Below are 6,145 nucleotides of genomic sequence, written 5' to 3' on the forward strand. Positions count from 1 at the left end.
TCGCGTTTTAAAACCTTAACCTTCGCCCGTACGTGGACGCGCGGCCTGTTATTTCCACCTGGGTAAAATTAGAAATGATACGTAACCGAGCTCTTTATTAGCCGCTCGCACGATATCTTATTAACGCTGGAACAATTTAGATCTTTTTATTTTTCTCAAATTAATTAATTAATAATAGTTGGAAATAGAAATTATATTTATTTTCGTCGCATTACTTTAACCGAGTCACTTTAGCGACCTCTGGAATTTTTATTACTAGGATTAGTTCAATAAAATCGCGCCAGAGGACTCTGGTGTCGGTCGAAGAACAACAACGCTTCCTTTCACGATTTATCTAAAGGAATATTCATTTAATCAATATTTAATCAATATTTTTGCACGTGTTGATCCCGTCCACTTCGTATTACCGTAAATTATCTCGTCGATTCCTTTGTGAAATTTATAACTCGATCATTCTACAGGAATTCGATTCATTCCGATTCCTTTCATCGATGAGATTGGCTCATAGGGTAGTGCTTGTAGTTATATTTAATAAACGATGATTTCATTCAAGAATTTCGCAAATATGGTCGCGTGTGTGAATCAAACGAAAATAGGATTACTTAATTAAATGCAATTTAGAGTAATTCTTCGAGTGACGAGCTCCTGAATCCCGTGATAGTGGATGACCTACTTCCGTTCGAATCGCTTGCACCGAGTCATAGCGCGGGATGTCAAACGAGCGCTGCTTGTGGAAGTACATTCTTTTACGCTTCCGCAATATTTATTTAACTGTCTTTTTTATTTACGCGACGAAATAAATTTCAATTTTTACACGGGGGAGAGATAAATTCTTCAATTCGTTATTATCTTACGTTTCATTACGCACCGATTTATATGCATTTTACGATCCCATTTGTTCTTATTAATTTAGGAGATATTAGAACTTTCTCGCGCAAAAGATATCATAACCTCATTTTCACATTTTCGTAAATGCGCTTAAAATTTATGTTGTTTGTTGGATAAAGTTTAGCGGAAAAAGTAGTTTTCCTTTTTTTCCACGTTTCTGTTTAATTCTGAATAAATTTTCGTGAAAATAAGAAGAATAATGGTAATAACGATTGATGCGAGGTAATCGAAGAATAAGGATTTGAAATGTAAATTTATGCAACTTTGTTAAAACCCTTTTATCAATTTACATTATTTTATTGAAGATTAAAGGAAAGTATGTACAAACGGTGGATGTAATTTTAACGGGGAGAAATGTGTGCGAGAAGTTGGACATGTTTGCACAAACTTTCCCCGTGATGGAAAGTAATAGTTCCATGAAGATCGAGGTGAGGTTAACTCGGTTAAGAGTATGAGAAGAATTTTCCAATTGATGGATTGTAAAAATGTCGCAAAAATCGTATTTTGATTCATCAAAATTGTTCCATATTTATCTTTTTAAGCAAACTTTTGTTCCATCCAATTTCGAAACGAATAATTGAAATAAAAATTTTACTAATTCTTCCCTTTTTTTTAAAAAAACTATTTATCTTGTAATTACAATCACTTTCGAATGCAACTCGTTGCTCTCTTTCTTCCATTATCGAATCGATCGTACGCGAATCGAAATATACAATATTTCGACGCAATTAAACTACTAAATCACAGCACAGAAATGTACAACACACAATGCATATACGAAACTCTTCTTGCGGCGAGATTGCACAACGACACAACGGAAAACATTTGTACACATTTGATCGAAGTAGTAATTGTACACATGGCATTTCCCTTCATTTATGCTAATTAACATTTTGTTAGAGCGACGACGGTGGGAAATTTATAGAGGAAGAAGAAATAATTTATTCCACGCGAACCGACGCGACGTGCAGCCAAGTGACCGTTAAAGATGTAACTCTTGGAATATGCATGAGAAACCGGCGAATTCGATGACACAATTTATCCGAGGATCTAATGGAAAGGATTTTGGGGAATAAAAAAACGTGATAGGAGAAAATTAAAATATCAAAAATTAATTACCAACGATATTATTCCAACTATATAAGATTGTAAGTTATTGTAAGTCGCGACCGGGGAAACGTACGGTTTTATTACCGCAAATTAATTTCTAGGAAATTTCCAATAATCCGATAATGTTCAGTTCGTATTAACCAACTGCGTGCAAAAAATTTATAATCTCTTATTGTCGCGCGAACAGAAATTATTTTTCCCTTCCATTACTTGTTCAAAGTCATATGAAGGTCACGTTATCGTCTCGGCTTCTTTGCAAGTTTTTTCAATCTAAATTTAAGAGTAACAATTTAATCGTACGAAAATATGATTGGAAACAAAATTTATATACTTTTCTTCGATTATTATCCTTTATCGTGTCGAACACAAATCAAACAGATTTAATACCTTACGTGCATCGAACGTGCATTCTCGCAATATTCTCGCAACTTCCTTCGTCCCATCTTCCTTTCGTAATTTTTCTCGACCGACCGAATAGAGAATTGACCGATATCCATCCTTTCTGTATCGAGTAGATAAAATCGAGACGTCCCGGGCTGGATATTAACGCGGTGCAGCGTACTAAAATCCCTCGCCGACCGCTTAAACGATCGTTCGCGAGTTTCGCATTAAACAGTTTAGCGACGCGCGTGTGCGCGCCTATAATGCGTCCCAACGATAATGTCGCGACGCGAGTTACGTGCCACGATCGAAGCACTTTACTCTTCACTTTACCGCTTCCCTCTGCGAAATCGCGTTCTGGGATTTCCATCCTTTGCGTAACGTGACATCCATCTAACGCACCATCTTTTCCACTATTATCATACGGTGTAAGAGTAAATTGGAAATTTTGTAAAATCGATTTTTAGATTTTTGCCAAGTTGATTTTATATGATCGATAACGAATGGCGTGATATTAATAAAAATAAGTTTTTTTTTATATACAATTTGAAGTTCGAAGAATTGAAAGAGACGGTCTGCGATCAACAGTCCGATCAATGTCGAATTATACTACTTTTCTTTTCTTGCTAGATTGCTATATCTGGACTGTTAGTAGTTTGAACCCGTCCGTGATCAGACGTGACGATGTAATACTAACATTGAGTATTTTTGTTTAATATTGAAAAGTATTAAGTGAAGTTTAGAAAAATTATAAAATTTTAATCATACGATAATTATTTTCGCTGATTAATAATATCCAGTCGATTTCGTTGTTAATTTAAGAGGATCTTGGAAGAAGTTATTCCAAGGAAGGAATATATCTGATAGTTCTTATAAGCTATTACTTGGGTATCTGGATTACGAGAACTCGAGAAAATTTTTGAAATCTTCACCGTTAAAATTACACGATCTATCGCTTGTTTCTTTAACGGCACTTACGAAGAAAATTTTAATATCTTTTTAAATTTTCCATTCCTCGGCACACGACTCGCTTCCTAGTAAAGGGAGTAAATTAATTAGCCGACAAAGATCGGGGAGAAGAGTGTGGGGTAAAAAAGTACTGGATGATTTTTTTTTCCCCCCTCTCTACTTCTCCCTTTATCACGGTTATCCTATATACACTGTCATCGTGTAATCGCGGCTCTGGAAGTTGTAATTTGTACCAGTGCTATTTTTCATCCAATTTGCTCCGTTATTAAGGTTTCCATTTTTATTACGCCGTATAATCTTCTTCGTTACCATCGAACGTTTCGTTCAACGTTTCCTTTTAACGAGAACGACTATTGGAAGAATTTTAATCGCGTTCGAAAAATAAGGTAACGAAAATATTGGTGGATGAGGATGAGGTTGCGGTAGAAATGAGGTAGAAAGTATTAAAATGTGTATGGAACGTCTCTGGAATATCAATTCCAAAGGCGTTGAAACAAGAGAAAAAGTTCATATATGCAAAACCCTCGGTTGGAGCTTATTTTTCAAGTTACGAGCTATTTAATTTCGCTTGGAAACGCTTGTACCTAGGCCACTTGCACACAGTCAGACTCAACTGTTTCCCCTACGGCAAGTTTCGTCTTTCAACGGAAAATCTTCAAATTAACACGTTCCTATATCATTTCAGATATACGATATCTTTGTATCAATGTAATAATTATATTATAGAAAACAATTATCGATATATCAAACCCGATGGAATAGAATTTTATTTTAGAAATTTTCAATCGAGACTGCAACAGCGTTCAACGATTTTCATTAGATTTATATATTGGTTAAAGAAATTATTTTTTCCTCTTCTGGTAAAAAATCATTTCACCTATGCTCCATCTTGCAACGACAAACCTCGTCGTTATTTGCAGTCACGTCGGTTTACCACGCGAGATTTCCGCTCGAGCAAAAGCAATCCTATTATTATTGCATTTTTCTAGGCACGGCAGAACCAGCTGTGTAGCTTTCTCCCTCTCGTATCTCCAACATTCGAAGGCTAGAGACTCGCCCCATAAATCCTTTCTTGAATTTATGTAGGTCGACGGTCGTTTATTTTCTTTCTTTGGCCGACATATTTATAACTGTATATTATTTATTACGAATCGAGGATGAGGTATGCCCGTTTCTAATTGATAAAATATCAATTAATTTAATTTAATTTATAATGTCCTCGCACGAGATCGATCATTTTTAAGAAAACAACTTTTTAATTAACGAAATACATCAAACTTGTACGAGTTCTAAACAAGAGTCATCTCTTCCTTATCACTCGTTTTTGCTGGATTTTTGCCCTCCTCCTCTTCCTATTTTCACCGATGCGATATCTGAATTTTTAAACCGAACATTTTCATCGTTTGATCACTTAATTAGATATAATCAAATACTGGTGGAAATTTTTTATTTCCATCTCAGTTGTACGCGCGATGTAATATCAAGTAATTTAAAATACACTTTTCTCTCGCTCCCTATTCATCATCGATATTTCTATCCGATTCATAAAATGAAAAAAAGATCTTCGCGATTCTCCTCCATTTTCTTCTCTCTTCCAAGAAGGAAGAACAAAAAGAAGAAGAAGAAGAAGAAGAAGAAGAGGGAAGCTTCGATAAGAGACGCATCGGAGAATCGATCCATGGTTAAGCCATTTTGCAATCTCAATCTCCCTCTAATTTCCTTTCCCTCGATCATCTCTCCTTCGTCTTTTCTTCCTTCGACATTCGACGCCCTCTCTTCCCTCTGGAACTGGACGAGTTATCGCGATTCCAGGTGAAATTTTCCATTGAAACAGCGATTTGTGGCGTCGAACGACAGAAAATTAGAAAGAGAATAAGAGATTTCACGTGTGAAAGGCGTGAAGGAGAGAAGGGCACGAGCGTGGTGGCGTGACCGCTGCCAATTTCGACTCGTTTTTCCTTCCGATTCCTGGCCTAACCTCGCCACTCGGCCGAGTGGAATAACACGGTGAATCGCCAGCCGGGACAAGGTCTATGTTAATAACAGGGATCGCGTTCATCGCATGCATGCTTATTACTCGGTCGATTCAACCCAGTTTTGATTCGCGCACACATGCATTCGGCCACACAACCATTCGTTTTGTCCCGCTAATATGAATATTAATGGCCGCGGCGAAGGGTATCCCCCTTTTTCTTCTGGGAATAGAACAGTGGGAATCGGTTGGCCTTGTCGGCCTCGTCGTCTAAACAAGAGTTATCTCTTCCTTACCGCTCTTCTCTTTCCTTCTCCTTCCTTTCGCTCTCCTCCTATTTCCGCGAATGTCTGAATTTTTGAATGGATCATTTCCGTCGTTCGAAACAATTGATTTAATTAGAGCTTCGGAGAAATAATATGAATGGAAATTTTTTATAAAAATATCAAATATTATAGGATTTGGTATGGAATATCATATCGATTTTATCGTGTATTTTTTTAAATTTTGAATTTTATTCATAAAAAATATTATTTAAATAAATATGGACAAAAGGATTAGGGACGATATTTTGTGTCGTTTTAAATCGAAATAAAAATATTTTCTATCCGAGAGATAAGCTATTCTCGAAGAATTAATGATTATTAGATTAAAATGATATTTCGAAACCTTCTGATCGACGATTGGGAGGAGGATGAAGAGAAAAGAAGGAAAGAACGAATGATCGAGAAACGGCATTCGATTCGTTCGGTTAATCGTCTTTCGAGTCAAGTTAACCGAAACGACGAAAAAAAAAAAAAAAAAAAAAAAAAAAAAAAAAAAAAA

At 36.1% G+C, this 6,145-nt stretch overlaps 1 protein-coding gene across 3 annotated transcripts in view; it reads left to right on the plus strand.

The window, feature by feature from the left end:
• Positions 1–6,145, plus strand: part of LOC102681539 (dopamine D2-like receptor) — a 133,577-nt gene that overhangs the window by 585 nt on the left and 126,847 nt on the right. The gene's annotated exons all lie outside the window — the stretch shown is intronic.

Source organism: Apis dorsata, unplaced genomic scaffold (genome assembly GCF_000469605.1).
Source record: "Apis dorsata unplaced genomic scaffold, Apis dorsata 1.3 scaffold_8, whole genome shotgun sequence".
NCBI lineage: Eukaryota > Metazoa > Arthropoda > Insecta > Hymenoptera > Apidae > Apis > Apis dorsata.